Genomic DNA, 19,625 nt, shown 5'->3' on the forward strand with positions numbered 1-19,625 from the left:
AGGAGAAGATCTGTGGTGAAAAATTTCTCTCTCTGTGTGTGTGTGTGTGTGTGTGTGTGTGTGTGTATTGTGTGTCTGCGTGTTTTGGAATAGGCCTCTCCCTGGAAAAAAGTAAAAAAGGTTTGGAGATTTCTTGTTAATGTGCTTCATACCTGAATATTCGCTGTCAGTTGAGGCAGTCCTAAAGAAGCAGTTTTCATTGTTATTCTAAAGTAATTTGAAGTCTAGGAAACAGTTATATTTCAATGCAATCAGTAAAGACTCAGCAAGATTTACAAATTCAGTATATCAAGACTATGTTTGTAATAACAGGTTGTATGTGTCTGCATTTCACCTGCTACCCCAGTTCATTAATTAAAATAATTGCTTTAGTAAATAGACATTTTAGATTCTAGGACCAATTCCTACTTGTCACTATATATCAGCTCCCCCAAAAAAAGTTTTCCCAAGATAAAGAATCTTTTTTATAAATGACATATTTTGTCTACTTTTGTATTTTAAATCACAGTGACTGTGGCAACTTTCCCTTGGTTAAATATCAACCCAATTTTAAGTTGTATAAGCGATTAATACATACCCGGAGAGAAAGAGTACCTTTCTTTGCCTATTATTACTCTTCTACTCCCTTCATTTTCCCCCCAGGCTGTATATCTTCAGCTTCTAAGAAATAAGAGACTTAAGACCTGTTAGCCATACATTCTGGGGGGGGGGGGCACGGGGAAGACATGTTCTTTCCTCCCCAACTTCTTCATGTCATCTTATCAAACTTTGTGTCTTTTTTCCTGCAGAAAAATAAGGTGAGGAAGGAAGACAAATAGAAGAAAGAGGAAAGAAAAGAAAACCAAAATTTCAGGTGAAGAAATGGAGAGTATTAATTGAACATTATGTGCCCATAATTGGGGTAGGCACACTCATAGGGAAACAGAAAAAGTAGAAGGCTCTTTTATAGAATTGCAAAGAGATGATCTAATTAAATTTTGTATCATTTAAGTTTTTATTAATCTAAGGAAAGCTTCATTTTTGAGGGAAAGAGAATGGCCTTTAATTTGAATTAATGAAAAGAGAGGGAAGAGGAACAGTTATGGTAGACGATTGAGCATGGATAAATCAAGAGATTTAAATGAGAATTGGCACACAGATGGTTGAGAATGGCACACAGATGGGTCAGATTGGAGTAGTGGGTCTGCGTTGAGTTAGTGACAGAAAAGTTTGTATGCTGGGTTCCTGTTCATTTAGAGTCTTGAATTTCACGCTAACAAATTAAAATTTAACATAGAGCGAATGTTTTAATGTGTCTGGCTGCAGTATGGATTTAAAGTGTTAAATTAGGCTATTGCAGTCATCTAGGTATAAGGTGGTAAAGGTTCATTTTTGAGGGAAAGAGAATGGCCTTTAATTTGAATTAATGAAAAGAGAGGGAAGAGGGAACAGTTATGGTAGACGATTGAGCATGGATAAATCAAGAGATTTAAATGAGAATGGCACACAGATGGTTGAGAATGGCACACAGATGGGTCAGATTGGAGTAGTGGGTCTGCGTTGAGTTAGTGACAGAAAAGTTTGTATGCTGGGTTCCTGTTCATTTAGAGTCTTGAATTTCATGCTAACAAATTAAAATTTAACATAGAGCAAATGTTTTAATGTGTCTGGCTGCAGTATGGATTTAAAGTGTTAAATTAAGCTATTGCAGTCATCTAGGTATATGGTGGTAAAAGGCTCAGAGTATGGTAATGTAATGTAATGGAGGAGGAATGAATCTGAACTATTTCTGAGGAGGAGTGAATAGAGGATAAGAGATAAAGGCAAAATTTGAGGAAAAGTCAATGATACAAAGATTTAAGAAAGGGTCACTGAGGGGGGAGAGAGAGAGGAGTTGGTGCAGACATGAAAGGAAAGTTGGAAAGAACTCAAATTAGAAGAGGGAAGTGTGTTCTGGTTAGTAATCTGTTGTTTGAGAAGATGACAAGATAGGCATAACATGGGGGAATGGTTTGGGAAGAATTGGATTTCTCTCTGAAAGAGGTGATGTTGAGGCTCTGAAAGTGAATGAATTCTCCACTTTGAGAATAAACAAAAGAAAGCAGAACAAGGAATTGAGTTGAGGGTGTTTCCCACACTTAAAGGTCAGTGACAGGAAAATGACTCAGTGAAGCCCACAGAACAAGAGCAGACCTGAATTTCACAACCTTCCTCTTTGCAGAAAGCATCCTCCTTTTTTTTTTTTTGCCCCTTTTTTAATTGATCAGTCATTGGATATATTTAAAAACATATATATTACTATCATTCTGCAAGATATTTGAGAGGGATACAGAAATAAATATAAAATACTTCCTGCCTTTGAGAAATATTTAATCTAGCTATAAGAGATTAACCTAGAAAATAAGACTACATCTAATAAATTGTGTTAAGGAAGCACAAGTAAATAAACTCAAATTTCACCCATTCCTTATATTTACAACTGCTGTAGACATTTTCATTTTTATATTGTATGCTTAAAATTTTTCTATGAGATTTTAAAATAGGTCCTGGAAGGCTCTTAGAATATTCCTTTAATTGAGAAGTTTGGTGTATGTTACTGTTACTTAACACAACATTGCTTTTTGAGGATCTCTTTTATCATGAGATGTAGAAATACTTTGCTGATAGTTTATCTGTAACATAAACTTCAAATCTTATTTAAGGAATGGAAAAAATCAGTTGCAAACCTAATTAATGTATTTGGTGCTTAGAATAGGTTTTAGCTAATCCTGAATCAGTCCTAACTGGGAAAAACACAGCTGAAAAGATTCTTGAATTTCTTGAAGGAGGAAAAAAAAAGTACAACACCCAACTGCCTTGTGTTATTAGATAATTATTTTCCCCTCTACCATTGGCAATAAGCATTATTGACTTTTTTACTCGGGCTTTCCTCTTTCTTATGTAAGTAAAGCAGGCTCAAGGTTATTTGGTTTGAAGTTAAGGGTAAGCGTCCTAACACTTCTGAAACAATCGTAATGCCATTAGGTTCTCCCTGTATTTGGAGAAAGGAAAAAAATAGAATAACCATGGGTCACAAAGTTATCACACTCCCTTTTGTGCTTTCCTGGTTCTACTCCTGCCTCCACAACTTAACTTCTTCCTAGAGAAAACAACACATGCAACATGAGGGGCTATGTGATCCTACAAGGAAATATAAAATAAATAATAATTTAATGATGGGAGACAAAAACTGGAGGAATGTGGAAAGACCTCAGGTAGTCAAAGACTTTGAAAGCTGAACGTCAATGATGGGACATGGGGATTAGGGACATAGAAAGAGGAAATGGAATGTCTTGTTTAGGGAATAATAATCAGCAGGCCACTTTGGCTGAAAAGTAGATTATTTGTCCAGGGGGAATTGTCCAGTGAAACGAGTTAAAATAGTTTGGAGCCATATTATTGATGAGGGGGAATGACATGGTCAGATCTATGCTTTAGTAATACCAATTTGGTAATTGTATATTGCAGTAGGGGAAAGATTGAAGACAAGGAAACTAATAGAAAACTGTTGGAATAATCCAGTTATGAGGTGCAGAGGCCCTGAACTAGAGTGGTAGTTGTTTTGAGTAGAGGAAAAAATGGGTCTGATTAGGAGGTAGAATCAACAAGATTGGCATCTATTTGGACACATAGGATAGAGAAGGAAGAGGAAGGGGATAACTCTTAAGATTTTGAACTGAATGTAATGGTACCCTTGACAAAGTGTAGGAAACAGCAGCTTTTGGCGCGGAATAATTATGAGGTCCCTTTTTGAATTTGTTGAATTTGAAGTAGAGACCAGAGAAGCTTAGCATTGAGAGAGAAGAGAGACCAAGACAAAGCCCTGAGGTGCACTCGTATTTGCTTTCCTGTGTCCATCCAAGAAGCAGGTAAAAGGACAAAACTTGCAGCATGTTAGAAGTCCAAAGGGATACTCCACAATGAGAATGAAGGTGGTTAAAGTATAATTTCATGTATTTAATCCATATTCTCAAGAGAAATAGCAAAAATTGGACATATCAATCATCAAAATAAATTCAACAGATGTTAATAAAGGATCTAATGCTGGGCAAGACCCGAGAGATGAAAAAATGACACATCCCCTCCCCTCAAGTGACTTCAAGGCTAAAGGAGATTGGGAAGAAGACAGTCATCAGAGACTAACCCAGGAGGCTATTGCCATAGCCCAGGCTTGAGGTGAAATTGTAGCTGCTGGTTTTTTCTAGAGTTTGATAATTGTCCCACGAGGAATCGAGACTAAGATTTCTGGAATGCAGGTTTTGGAAAGAAGACAGATATTTATTAAAAGAAATTACAACACATAAGAAAGGTGATAGAAAAGAGTTTAAAGAGTAGACCACGTGGGTTTCCAACTGAACTCCTCACCACCTTAACCCACGTTTCTCTGCATCATATTCCCCCCCTTCAATTCCCTAGATTATTTTCCCCACATCCAAGGGGGCAATCAGGATCAGATAGAGGCTGCTGTTCAGCCTGAGGTCACTAACTGTAGACCTGTTGCTTGAATCCTAGAGGAGACAAATTTAAGTAGGCAAGAGCCAAAAAGCAGTAGAACAATTACAAGTGAATAATCAAGGGACTTGGCAAGGAGAGTAACCAGGAGCTCCAGGAAGATCCAGAGGAAGAGGAGCTCAAGGTGGAATGGGGGATCTTGCATCCAAGTCACTTCTTGTAGTATTTTTCTCAGTATGGAGTTGCACTTTATAGGAGTTGTTAATACACATGCATGCAGCAAGATGTGTTGGCTCGAGCACAAATGCCTCCTGAAGATGCGAGGAAATAAGAGCAAAACGATTATTAGAACCACATTGGCTAAAAGTTAAGTGACTCTTGAATATCAGAACCGAAAAGTAGCCAGTGGCTAGAAAATGAGGACCTACACTTGGGTAGTAGCTATGGGTCAGCTCTGCTGTAACATGCAGTACAACTTCTCTGTGACGCATTATACCAAACTCAGGGAATACAAAAGAAAATCACAATATGGAAGTAAAAAGTTGAAAAAATAACTACTGTGGGTGGGTGGGGGACTGGTATGGTCCAACTCATGTTGTTACTGCTTTATTGGAGAAGGTCATGGCCAAGACAGAAGCAGGGAAGCTGACCTAGGAAAAGGAAGAATGACTCGCACAATTACTTTCACATAAACTCTCAGCAAGGACATGTTACTTGGAGAATTTTGCACCAAAAAAACACTATCTATCCCGAGTAAGTTGGCATTCTGCTTGCTTGATATTTTAGAAGTACCTAACCTTTGTTCGATCTGCTTCTTCCTTTATACTTGTCTTACAGAATTAAGATTCCATGTGTTGGTGTACAGAAGATGACTACCTTGTAGAATAATTGGAAATTAAGGCTAACTAGTTTTGGGGATTGAAAAAAGAATAGGCAGTTAAGTGAATAGAGCATTGGACCTGCAGTCAGGAAGACCTGAGTTCAAATCCAGCCTCAGACAATAGCTGTATGATCCTGGGCAAATCACTTCACCTCTGAACAGCACCTCCCTTAATAAGTTAGGGCTTGTTAGGATCAAATGAGATGTTACATTGAACTCAGGCTGACACCCCATGAAGAGCAAAGCAAAGTGAAATAGAAATGTTGATTTATCAAGTCAAAAAAGACAATAGAGATTTAAATTCAACACCATCATAAATGAAGCATAGAGAAGTTGAATACTTCGTGGGCCTGAGTGATGGATGTTTGTCCTTTGTTCTCAGAGAGGACCATGACATCAAGGAGGTGTTGCCATGAAGAATTTAAGATCTTTTTCTTTTTCCAGTCTGAATAGAACCCAGAACTGGAGGAAGGGTGATTGAAAAACCACCAAAAAAAAAAAAGTGTAGCATTGAGGGGCAGGCTGTGCTAAGTCACCAGCCTCACTTTCTCTTCCAGAGACGTCTGGGTTCAGTGGTCAGATATGGATCAGGACCACTGAAAATTGTCCCTGATGTGGTGGGAGACCTTGGCCTTTTAAAGATTTTTCCTAGGTCAGTTTGATGGGGGCAAAAGTTCATTTGGTTATTAATGGTTAGGTTAGAGAAAGATGAGATAAGAGACCAAGAATGACCTGGGAAGGAATTAGTCAGTGGTCAAGAAGAGCCTTTTTTCATAGTCAAAAAAAATAATAATCTGGGAGGAAAAGTACATATACATACTAAAACTGGAAATAGTTTTATTAGCATGTCCCTTGTGCAAGAATGATATGTAAATTTGGGAAGCTTTTTTTTTTTTTAGGAAAGGTATCTGACCTATAGTTTCCTTAGTGAACACCTCTCAGTAAAAATCATAGGTATCTCACTTTTAGAGATTCACCTAATGTACTACTATATACTAAGTTGTGATAGCAAAGGCTCAATCTTCACCTAGGAATGTATACTTTCCCCATCCAAAATGGACAAGATTAGGTCTTAGGAGCAGTGGAGAATTTAAAAGGAGAATCTCACTGCCAAGGGTCTGAGAATGAAGCATTTATGAACATTGAGAGTTTTTTTTTGTGACATTATAAAACTTTAAAAAAAAGGTGAGTAATATTAGTCAATGTTTTTAACTGTTTAACCATGATTTCTTACAGTAATCATTTTCATGAATTATGTGAGGATAACACCTAATCAATAAGTCGGCACATGTCAGAGAAGCACCTGATTGACAGAGCCCCAGGCATCTAATCCCTCAATTTTATTTAAGTATTTAATGAGCACATAACTTTGTGGTAAGTTATATGGGAGAAGCAAGAACTGAAAAGCAGTCACTACCTGGGGATCTAAGGAAATCCGGGTTTCATTGCTGAGAGCCAAATTTCTTACATCATTAAAGCCCTCAAATGCAAAGTAATTTCTTCTCTACCATCCCCCTTTAAACAGCCCTAGGCTCCTTCACTGGCTTCTTAGACTAGAAGGGTTTTCTCATCTAACCTAGATTGGCAGGGACTCCTGGGCTTCTTGGCATGTTTAAAATGAAAGCTACACTTTTTTTTGGTGGTTTTTCATTCACCCCTCCTGTTCTAGGTTCTGTTCAGACTGGCAAAAGAGACAGATCTCCAACTCTTCTGCCCTGCTGTTCCTGAACTTAACCCACACTCCTTGAATTTTTATACCTCAGTTAACTAGAAGGAAATGTGCAGGTGTTTAAAAGTGGGGGAAAGGTTTAGAGAGATTTAAAAGTTAAGCTAGTTATGCCTAGATTGTTCTCTCTGCAAACTAAATCCTTCTAATAAAGATTTTTTGAGTCATTCTCCCGCTTTTTTAAAAGCTCAGTGCTGATACTTGGGTTTTTGTAGCCTGAGAGGATTTAGTTTTATCAAATCTGCTACGTTTTTGGTTATCATCTGGAACCTTTTTTTTTATCAACTTTATTTACACATTTCAGGCTCCTGAATAACAAAAGACACTAATCTGACTTCCCAAAGATTTCTCATATGTTTCTGGGTTTTAATGACATCCATTCAGTTTAGCATCCCACCTTCACTCCTGACCATGGACAGATAATCGCCTTGGTCCTTTCTTGTTCTGAGTTTATAATCCTTGAGTTCTACACTTTAAAAATACCTCATAGCTTTCATGTTATTCTGCAAGAACATAACTTCCTTACCTAGTAGAAATCCTAATTCACCTTGAAACTATAGGAGAAGGGAAGAGAAAACCCCTTCCTAAAGTAAGTTGACTTACCTCATCATGGTGGTTTCTGACCTGATGATCCTTAGCTTTTCTATACTCATATCTGATGCACTTTCTGAAAGGGCCAGTAGGCAGCTAAAATAACCTTTTTTCTTAAATCTACTCAGCACATAGTTTGTTCCATAAAAGACCAACCTCCCCTAAAGAGTTAGCTACAGAACCAGCTAGGTGGCACAATGAATAGAGCACCGACCCTGGAGTCAGGAGGACCTGAGTTCAAATTGGCCTCAGACATTTAATAATTGCTTTGCTGTGTGACTTTGGGCAAGTCACTTAACTCCATTGCCTTAAATAAAATTAAAAAAAAACTTACCTACAGTTCCTGTCCACCAGGTTCCTTTTTCCAGGGTAAAGGGCTGCTCCAGTTCATTGGTAGAATAGAGATAAATGACCATGGTTCTGTTTCCCATCTCACCTTTTCCTGATATGAGCCCAAAATGTTTTTCTAAATTCTATTTAATGTTTATCAACAAAGAGGAAAAGATTTCTCACAGTCCTAAAAATCAGCATTATAGGCAATAATTTGAATAAAAAGTACACCCACACATTTTTTCAAACATACTTATAGGGAATGTTCCTTCCAACAGTTCCAGTCCCAGACCTTGCCTCTAGTTTCATCTGGTTTTCCCATTGATTTTTTTGCCACAGATGGTCACTCTACTTAGCTTGTGGAGTGACCATCCTCAAAGTCTTTTTTAATTCATTTTTAATTTTATTTTTAAAATCAAATTCTCTTCCATTGAGAAGGCAAAAAACAAAATGCCTATTTCCAATATATATATATATAGTCATGTAGAACAGATTTTCATGTTCTATCAAAAAAACTATTTGGTTCTCTATCTGGAGGGGGATGTTTGGTCATTAGTCTTGGAATTTTGGTAGGTCACTGTTTTGGTTACAGTTGCCAGTTCTTGCCAGGTTTTTCTGAAACCATCCCCTTCATCATTTTTTTTAACAGAATAATAGTATTTATTACATTCATATATTCCCCAGGTGATTCTTTGCCACCACAAAAAGAGGTGCTATAAATATTTTTTTACATACGGGTTTCCTCATCATCACCTTCCTCATCCCTTCCTTCTTCCTCTGCTTCCCCCAGTCTTCCCTCTTTTGGGATATAGACTCCAGGTTCTTTTTCCTTTTATAGCAAACTGAAACATTCGGGCTGTTGTCAATCCTTATTCTCACTAGAAGATTGTCATACATTTTCAACTAATTTATACACATGCAAAATCTTGTTCCTATTGATTTGTTTTTTTTAAAGAGTCTTGTAGATGTATTGTGATTGTTGCTAAAGGCACTATTCAAAGTACATTTAAATCAGACAGCAACTCAAAGGAAACTTACTATGAGCAGCAGTGTTAAAAACCTGTTTCCTTTTATTGATGAGAATATGATAATGATGAGATCACAATCATTGGTTTGACAACTTGGCCTGTGAATCATTTTTGTCCTACTCCACTGTGGCCACAGATAAAACATACTTAATGTTGTTTAGCCTTCCTAAAGATCAGTGTCCTCCTTTTAGGATGAGTGAGTTTACTATGAACTTTCCAAAAAGGAAAATTATGATATATCTGGTGGTATAATCATTGCAATTTTAAAAATGTTTTAGGATTCTCCATTAACAGCTCTATGGATGTTCTTGAAAGAATGAACCAGTGAAGCAACACCAAACTATCACTACTTATGGAAGAACTTTTCATTTAGGAAAACTTTTTAAAAATAAAATTGAAATAACCTAGATTGGAGTTTCCAAAGAAAAGTAACATTCTGTAAAAGAATATTGGTTTGATTTGGCTTTACCAATTTTAATTCCAGTGGGCTGATGATGGGTCAATCTTACTTCTCATCTTAGGTATAACACCAGCTCCAACATGAAGTATATTGAAGAGAACCTTGCCCTGTCCCTTATCAGGCAAAAAAAATCAATTATGTACTAAGGGTTTAATATGTTGCCAGGAAATGTGATATATGTCAAGGCTATACCAACAAAACTGCAGATACTTCCTGCCCTTAAAGAGTTTCTGTTCTATTGGAGAGACATTTCTCTATTTGAAAAATTTGGGGTGTGGAGAGGTCAGAAAAGGACTTACATATGACACTACTTGGACTCATTTGTGAAATTGAAATAACTGCACTTGCTCACTTATATAAAGCTTAAAATGCTGTAATTTTTTTTTATACAATGAGTTATTAGGCAGTTTGAGGCTTTGGAAAGAAGTCAGTGCCCTGGGTCCAAATCCCAGTTCTTCCCCTTGTTATTTGACACTGGACAAGTTCTTTCACCTCTGGTCCTCAGCTTCAACTGGAAAAATAAATTGTACATTTGAGGGAGCTAGGTTAGATCACCTCAACCCATTGGAAAAATATAAAAGCTGCTTGAGGGCGGGGACTGTTTATTTTTGCCTTGATAACCCTAGAGCCTATCACAGTCTCTGGTGCATAATTGACATTAATAAATGCTTGTGACTTGATATTTCATTGGTTCTCTAAATTTCTTCTCGAAATCTTTTGATTCATTTAAGATTTTTTTCATTTATTTAAGATGTTTCATTCATTTAAGATGTTTTTTCTTGGCATTTTAAATCAATTTCTCTTGTATCTTCCAGTATATAGTGTTGTACACTTTAAAAAGTGGTGGAAAGCACAAGGTGGCACAGTGGATAGAATACCAGTCCAAGAGTCAGGAGGACCTGAGTTCAAATGTGACCTCAGATACTTGATACTTCGGGCAAGTCACAAGCCCATTGCCTTGCAAAAAAAAACAGCAAAAGCCAGGTGGTAGTTAAAAATAAAACTAAGAATATTCAGAATAAATTTCATAAACTAAAAACTAATCTATTTAAAATTTTCTGTATCATATTTTACTATTAATAAAAGCCTGAACTTCCATTGTTCCAAGAATTTTTGTCCATGTGAAATTATTTACTACCTCAGTTCTTTAAAGAGACTACTCACTTGTAATTTGATGTAAAAAGATTATACAGTGACTTTGAACTCAAAAACAGATTTGTATCAAGCAGGCATTTGAAAGTATTTCCTAATTGTTTTGGTTTTAAAGAATTTAAGTTTCTGAGTTGCTACATCTAAAGGTTTCTTGTTGGTCTTTCTGGAAAGATAGAAATCAAGGAAAAATTAATAATGATTGCCTTTGTCTGACCTCTTGTGGACATATGAAGCATTGCAGAGTCTAGTTTTGGAAATTTTTTTTCTTCTAATATCTGAAGGTTCAAATGTTCATTTGAGGTGTATAGAAAGAATCCTTTTCTTAAGCCTCTGTTTGAGAAAAGACACCAAGTCCCAGGAAAACCAGGCCTAACTAAATCTATCATTTGCTTTTTAGGCAGAATGCTTTTAGAATGCATTTTCTCCAGACACTGCCAGTTTCAGAGGAAAAATAGTTTGTACTGTAAACTCACCTGATTGGTTAATTCATCAATAGTAAGCCTACATTTGGCTGAGGAGGAAGAAAGCATAATATATGTTTAGGTGGATTCCTTTACCTTTCCTTAATCTCCTTGTTATCAGGTAAAGTTGTTAAAAGGGGAATGAGCACCAGGGTATGAAGACCTGGATTTCAGTTGACCCTAGGCAAGGCAGTTTGCTATGCTAGTCTTCCATTTCATCTCCAAGGCCTTCTATTGCTCTAAATGTTGTAACCTTGTTCCAAACTCTCAGATTTAGATGCTGGCAGAACAGGTTGGGATGCAAATAGCACATGTAAAGGTTGTCTTAAGAAAAACCTGTATGAAAGGTATTTAGATTTAAAAAGTTATAATCTTGTTCATCCTGGTTTTTATAGTGAGATCAAAAACATAGCAAAGAAGTGAGACAGAGGCTTAGACTATTCCATCAATTTATTCTCAATCATATCCATTTTTGCAAACCCATCTAGAAGTTGTCTTCATAATGTCTTTTCAGAATGCTTCACACAGTGATTTCTCCTTCCTCTGAACTTGAAGCTTGCATTGTTCACAATTCTTTTGTCAGTTAATTTTAAACTAATTTTAATTTGTGTATGGTTTCCCAAGCTAGATTTTAAGCCTTTGGAAGTCAGAATAGATTTATATATCTTCTATCCTTCTGTGACATCTAGCACAATTAAGAAATGCTTGGTAGATGCACTGATTAAAAATAGGAAGCACCATCCCTGCCTGTGTTAGGGGCCTATGCACACCAAACTATCACTACTTACAGAAGAACTTTTAATTTAGGAAAACTTTTTAAAAATAAAATTGAAATAAATTAGATCTGAGTATATACAGAAAAGTATCCTGTAAAAGAATATTGGTTTGATTTGGCTTTGATTACCAGTTTTAATTCCAGTTGGCTGATGATAGGCCAGTCTTATTTCTCATCTTTAGTTACGATACCAGCTCCAACATGAAGTATATTGAAAAACTATAGAAGACCTGGATTTAGAAAGGCCTGTAAGGAGAATTAATTATAGACTGTAAATAGCTATTACCCCATTACCCCATTTTATTGTCATGTGCAATATTTGAAAGGAGGACATATATATAATATATATATATATATAATATATAATGTCCAATACCCTGCTTTTTGTTCCAATTTTTATTGAGCACAGAACTTTGTACCTAGAAGACACTTATATTGAATTAAAATTAAATTAGAAAGTTTGGTCAGCAATTCTCATCTTTTTTTTCTAAAATATCTTAACCCTGCCTTTCTCATTTGCTCACACACCTATCAATTTTTCCCTTCATAGTGAATTGCAGCCCCTCCCTTATTCTAGTCCTTCATCCCTCTTATAATAACAATCTTTCTAGCTAGCTCACAAAGTTCTCTCACCTCTAATTATGCCTCTCCTCCTCCATCTTTAACTTCTACTTTTGGGCTACCAAGCATGAAAATCACAAAAATATGAGGGCTTAAGTTAAATGCAAATCCATGCTATCTTATATGTATATATAATCAACTGAGCTGTCATGACCACTCAGAATTCCTTTTATTCATCCCTTCTTGCTTTGCTTTCATGTTCTTTCTAAAGGCTGTTCCTATAAGTCCCTATCTTCAATATTATCTCCCTTTCTGTCATTTGACATTACCTCCTATTTTCTGGAGTAAATTGGGGTCATCTGGTTCAAGTTCTTTCATCTAACTTAAACTCCATTTCTCTTTATCTCTGTAGTGGTTCATTCCCTTTTCCCTGCAAATATGCTTCAGTATATCTTGTTCTGAAAAAGCTTTCCTCTAAAACTTGCCCATTTTCTATTTTCTTCCAGTGTAACATTTTCACCAAAGAATAGTTCTTAACTTGATATCTCCATTCTCTCACAATTTCTTATCTCTTTGCAGTCTAGAAAAATGGTTCTCTTCACAATCACTTCCCAACAGCCAAATCCAACATCTTTTCCTGAATCATCTGAACCTCTCTGAAGCATTGAGAGGCAATACAGTAGAGTGAAATGTAACCCTGGTCTAAAAGTCAAAAGACCTAGTCTCTAGTCCTAGTTCCACTACTCATTAGCCATGTGGCCTTGGAAAACAAACTAGTTTACTCATCAGTTGGAAAAAAAAATTGAAGGTAGTAATTCCTCTCCTGATCATCTTACATAGCCATACTGTCAGGGATAAAAATAGACCCTACCCCCAAACAACTATAGTCCAATAGGGAGACAACATGAAAACAACGATTTAAATAGTATATACAAGAGAAATTGAAAATAATGAACAAAGGGGAAGGCATTATCATTAAAGAGGATGAGCAAAGGCTTCATAAGGTGTAAGGAAGTAGAAGGATGTTTTTTATTGGCCACACAATCTTCTTTCCTTGACTCTAGTAGCTCTAATTTCCTTCTCTTTACCTTTAGACTGTTCATCTGCCTCATCTGACTTTTTCCTCTTCCCACACCCTAAAAATGGACATACCTCAAATCTTAATCAGCTCTTCTCTATCCATACTTTCCCTTCAACATTTCATCTATTGAGGGGCAGCTAGGTGGCTCAGTGGATGGACCACCAACCCTGAAGTCAAGAAGACTTGTTCAAATCTGGCCTCATACTCTTAAAAATTACCTAGCTGTGTGACCATGAGCAAGTTACTTGACCCCTACTGCCTTGCAAAAAAACAAAATTTCACCTATTATGTCTTGATGACTTCCAAATCTACAGCCCTAGCCTCTTGACTGAGATTTCAACTACACATTTCTCATCTGGATAAGAAACTAATTGTATGCCTAATACTTTTCTTGCTCCCTCAAAACATAACTTCCCTCCAGACATTAAAATAAAAACATTTCCCCAATACTTTAAAGTACATATATGAATACTTGCCATCTGCCCTTTTTTTAATTATCTCTTTGGGATACACACCTAGTATTATATCAAAGAGTATACAGTCTGACTGCTCTTTGGGCATAATTACAAATTATTTTTCAGAATGGCTAGATCAGTTCATAATTTTCCCAACAATGCATTAGATTCCCAAGTCACAAATTATTGTCAATTCTTCCTAATGTTCTTCAAAACTCTTAACTGTGTTTAAATTCCCATTGCTTTTGATTCTGATTGATGTGGAAGTGATTTGGATGATTGTGGATTTATAAAGGACATTTGAATTTAGGATGGAATAATTTATAGAAATTGGGAAAACCTTAGTGAAAGTTGAGCAGAAGACTCAATCCGAAGAGGACAAAAGAATTCAAAGAGAAAGAGAAGGCGAGAAACAAAATAAGGTAAGGAAAGATAAGAATTTAGTAAGAAAAGGAAAAGGTTAAGAATAACCATCAAATTTCTAAAGGTGATAAAAAGGAAATATTAATTATAAAAGAAAAGAGATTTGATTTCTAAAGTTTGTGAAGATTCTTTTGGGGGTATAGATGAAGTGACTGCTATGGTTCATTTCATATCCAAATTATGATGCCTTTTCAAGCCTAAATCACTGAAAGAGAAATGGATCTTCTTACCTCTAATCTTTCTCTTTAAAAAAAAAAAATCTTGCCTCTTGCTGCGGGCTTCGGCCTGGGCGGCCACGGGCCCGGCCCTGAGTCGCCGCGGGCTCGGGCCGCAGCTGAGCCTCGGCGGCCTGCTGGCCCGGCACAGCGGGGGCCACAGGAAGAGAATGTTCGTCATCAAACCTTACGAGTTCTACGACAAGAGGTTCCTGAAACTGCTGAGATTTTATTTCTTGCTGACTGGGATTCCAGGAGCAGTTGGCATAACATTGGTGAATATATTCATTGGTGAAGCTGAATTAGCAGAAATCCCCGAAGGCTACGTTCCAGAACATTGGGAGTACTTCAAGCACCCTATAACCAAATGTATTGCTCGTTATGTTTATGAGCCTCCTGAAAAGAATTATGAAAGAATCATGGCAATCCTTCAGGTAGAAGCTGAAAAGGCTGATCTGAGGTTAAAGTTTCGGGAAACAGAAAGACTTATGCGAGGAAGAGGGGATGGACCCTGGTTTCATTACCCAACTGTTGATAAGGAACTTATTGATAATGATCCTAAAGCAGTACCTGACTATTAAGTTATTGATTCTACATGTCTGATGTAAAACTCTCTTTTTTAATGGGGGTTAAATAAAGAAATGCTTACTATATTGTTTTTTGAATAAACTAGTCATTTCCCTTTAAAAAAATCTTAAAATATTTCATTTTTTCTAATTATACATAAAGAATGTTTAATTTTAAAAAACTTTTGAGCTTCACATTTTCTCCCTCCCTTTTCTGTACCTTTAATAAAAATGGTAAGCAATTTTATATATGTTATACATATACAATCAGGAAAAACATAACTTTATTAGTTGTGTTGTGAAAGTAGAAAAAGACCAAAAGAAAAAAAACATTAAAAATAAAGCTGCTTCTCTCTGCATTCAGACTCCATCAATTCTTTCTCTGGATATGGATAATGTTTTCTTTTACAAGTCCTTTGTCATTGCCTTAGGTCCTTGAATTGCTGAAGAGAGCAAAGTCATTAATAATTAATCATTGTGCGGTGTGGTTAATATGTACAATGTTCTGGTTCTGCTCAGCATCAGTTAATGTAAATCTTTCCAGGTTTTTTTTTTCTGAAATCCACCACCTCATATCCTTATAGCCCAGTGGTATTCTATAGCATTCATATTCCACAGCTTATTCAACCATTCCTCAATTGATGGGTATCTCCTCAATTTCCAATTATTTGCTACCGCAAAAAGCTGCTATAAATATTTTTGTACTTGTAGATCCTCTAGCCCTTTTTTAATTATCTCTTTGTGGTACACACCTAGAGTATACAGTGTGACTGCTCTTTGGGCATAATTACAAATTATTCTCCAGAATGGCTAGATTAGTTCATAATTTTTCCCAACAATGTATTAGATTCCCAGTTTTCCTTCATCCTCTCCCAACATTGATCATTTTCCTTTTCTGTCATATTAGTCAATCCATAGGTGAAAGGTGGTACCTCAGAATTATATTAATTTGCATTTCTCTGATCAGTAGTGATTTAGAAAAAAAATTTAATATGACTATAGATAGCATTGATTTCATCAGAAATCTAACTTCATGTCCTTAAACCATTTATCACAGGATTGACTTGTATTCTTATAAATTCGACTCATCTTTCTATATATTTGAGAAAAAAAGGCCTTATTTTATGGGGACATTTTCAGTAAAAATGGTTTCCCAGTTTTCTGTTTTATTGGTTGCATCGGTTTTGTTTGTGAAAAATATATTAAATTTAATATAACCAAAATTAAACATTTTACATCTTGTAAAATCCTATCTCTTGTTTGGTCCGACATTCTTCCTTTCCCCATAGATCTGACAGATAAACTATTCCTTGCTCACCTTCTCTTGACATATGGTGTAAGATGTTGCACTATACCTAGTTTCTGCCATATTATTTTTCAGTTTTCCCAACAGTTTTTATCAAATAGTTCTTATCTCAGAAACTGGGATCTTTGGGTTTATAAAATACTGGATTACCATAGTTATTTACCACTGTGTCTTGCTTATCTGATCTATTCTACTCTGTTTCTTAGCCCAAACCAGATAGTTTTGATGATTGCTATGTCATAATATAGTTTGAAATCTGGTCTGGCTAGTTTTTCTAATTTTGAACCAGTCCTGTATTCCTACTCATAGTGTATTATCCTGGTAATACATTGTTATAATATGCTTACTATTCATATTTAATTTTTTTGCATCCATATTCACCAGGGAAATTCATCTAGTTTTTTTTCCTCTATTTTGACTCTTCTTGGTTTAGGGTCCAACACCATAAAAGGCCAGTGGTAAAACTTCTTTTTCAACTATTTTCCCAAAATATAGAGTATTGGAATTAATTGTTCTTTAAATATTTGTTAGAATTACTTGCAAATCCATCTTGCCCTGGGGATTTTTTTCTTAGGGAGTTCATTGATGGCTCATTCAATTTCTTTTTCTAAAATGTTTTCTAAAAAAGAAAAAAATTATTTAAATATTCTATTTCCTCTTCTGTTAATCCAGTCAACTAAAATTTTTGTGAACATCCATTTTCCCTTAGCATATATGAGTTATTTGCATATGATTGGACAAAAAAATCCTAATTATTGCTTTAATTTCCTCTTCATTGGTGGTGAATTCACCTTTTACATTTTTGAATCTTGATAATTTTTTGTATGTATGTTATTTCCTCTCTGAGCCACTTCTGATGAGAGTAAGGCTCACTCACTCCTCACTTCCTCCCTTTGCCTCTTTTATGTGAAATAACTTACTCTGTTCTACCTCTCCTTTCCCATTCTCCCAGTACATTCCTTTCTCACCCATTCACTCCATCTTTTTAATATATTAAACCTTCGGGGGCAGCTAGGTGGCGTAGTGGATAAAGCACTGGCCTTGGAGTCAGGAGTACCTGGGTTCAAATCCGGTCTCAGACACTTAATAATTGCCTAGCTGTGTGGCCTTGGGCAAGCCACTTAACCCCGTTTGCCTTGCAAAAACCAAATATATATTAAACCTTCAAATTCAACTCCCGCCTGTGTCTTGTCTATATATGCTCCTTCTAACTGCCCTAATAAATGAGAAGGTTTATAGAGTTATTAGTATCATCTTCCCATGCAGGAATACAAGCAGTTCAGCATCACTAAATCCCTCATTTTCCCTTTCTGTCCATTCTCTTTATGCCTTGCCTGGGTCCTGTACTTGACATTCAAATTTTCTTTCCTGAATAGTTGATTCTTGGTTATACTTCATGCTGGAAGTAGTAGTTGTGTGGCTCCCCAGGCCTGCTCCTGATTCCTGGGGCTGGGACTGGGGCTGGGTCTGCATCTGCATCTGCATCTGCAGTGGACTGGGTTCCTCTCTCATTGTGGCAGGTTTTTCCTCCTGAGCTTCCCATTTGTCTTTGGCTGAGAGGTCTGGAAATTGCCAACTGCTACCATGGACCCAGATGTCCCTAGGGATCCAGGTGCCCCATGGGCTATTCTTGGATGGTTGCAGCCTAGGCTGTGTTGGGACCTTTTCTAATCCCAGTGCCACAAGCCTTTCCTGTGGATCTTCCAAGTTGTTTTTGTGCATTTTGCCACTCTAGAATTTGATTAGAATCACTATTTAAAGGTATTTAGAGTGGTGTAGCGGAGAACTTATGGAAATTCCTACCTTTATTCCACCATCTTGACTCCATCCCAATTTTTTCTTTTTTTAAAATCAAATTAACAAATGGTTTATTTTTTGTTCATAAAACTAGCTCTTGATTTTATTTATTAAGTGGTTTTCTTTCAATTTTGTTAATCTCTCCTTTGATTTTCATTATTTACAATTGGATATTTTTAATCTAGTCTTTGTAGTTGCTTGCCCAATTCGTTGATCTACTCTTTCTCTTTTTTATTGATATAAACATTTAAAGAAACAAAATTTCCCCTAAGTACTACTTTGACTGCATCCCATAAATTTAGGATGTTGTCTTGTTTTCTTCTCTTTGATAAAGTTATTTATTCTTTCTATGATTTGTTTGACTCATTCATGCTTTATAATTAGGTAATTTAACTTTGATTTTTAGCTTTCTTTTTTTTAAACTTTTTTTAGGTTTGTTTTTTTTGCAAGGCAATGGGGTTAAGTGACTTGCCCAAAGCCACACAGCTAGGTAATTATTAAGTGTCTGAGGATGGATTTGAACTCAGGTACTCCTGACTCCAGGGCTGGTGCTCTATCCACTATGCCACCTAGCCACCCCTTTATCTGTATTTCCAATGCCTTTTATTAAATTAATTTTTATTACATTATGATCTAAAAAGGATATATTTAGTATTTCTTCATTTGATTGTGAGGATTTTATACCCTAATACATGACCAAGTTTTCTTTAGATGTAATGTAATATAAAGAAATAGATATATTCCTTTTTATCCACATTTAATATTCTCCAGAGGTCTGTCATATCTAACTTTTCTTAAATTTTTTTTCACTTCCTTAATTTGTTTATTTTGTGGTTGGATTTCTCTAATTTTGAGAAGTGGAAGTTTAGGTTATCTACTAGTATAGTTTTACTGACTATTTCCTCCTATAAGTCATTTAGCCTATTCTTTAGAAATTTGTATGATATATCATTAGGTGCATATTTGTTTCACATTGATATATCATTTATGGTACTTTTATCAAGATTTAGTTTCCTTGTCTATTTTAATTAGAACTGGTTTTTGGCTCCTCTCTCCCACCCCGAGAGAGGTGCACCATTTTGTTAAGACATCTTAATAAAAACCATTTTAATCACTCTAGAAAAAAAATCTGTTTTTCTTTTTGTTTTGTCTAAGATCATGATTACTACACCTGCTTTTTTTTAATCTTCAACTGAAGCATAATATATGCTTCTCTAGTTCCCTACCTTTACACTTATTTTTGTCTCTCTCTACTTCAGGTTTGTTTCTTGTAAACAACATATTGTAAGATTCTAGTTTTTAATCCACTCTGCTATCCACTTCCATTTTGGGGGTGTATTATTCACAG

The 19,625-nt window shown here is 36.0% G+C and overlaps 1 pseudogene; it reads left to right on the plus strand.

Annotated features, from left to right (window-relative positions):
• The first annotated feature begins 4,998 nt into the window (after positions 1-4,998).
• LOC141494065 (NADH dehydrogenase [ubiquinone] 1 beta subcomplex subunit 5, mitochondrial pseudogene) lies at positions 4,999-15,283 on the plus strand (annotated as a pseudogene).
• Positions 15,284-19,625: the final 4,342 nt, after the last annotated feature.

This window comes from Macrotis lagotis, chromosome 7 (assembly GCF_037893015.1).
Source record: "Macrotis lagotis isolate mMagLag1 chromosome 7, bilby.v1.9.chrom.fasta, whole genome shotgun sequence".
Lineage (NCBI taxonomy): Eukaryota > Metazoa > Chordata > Mammalia > Peramelemorphia > Peramelidae > Macrotis > Macrotis lagotis.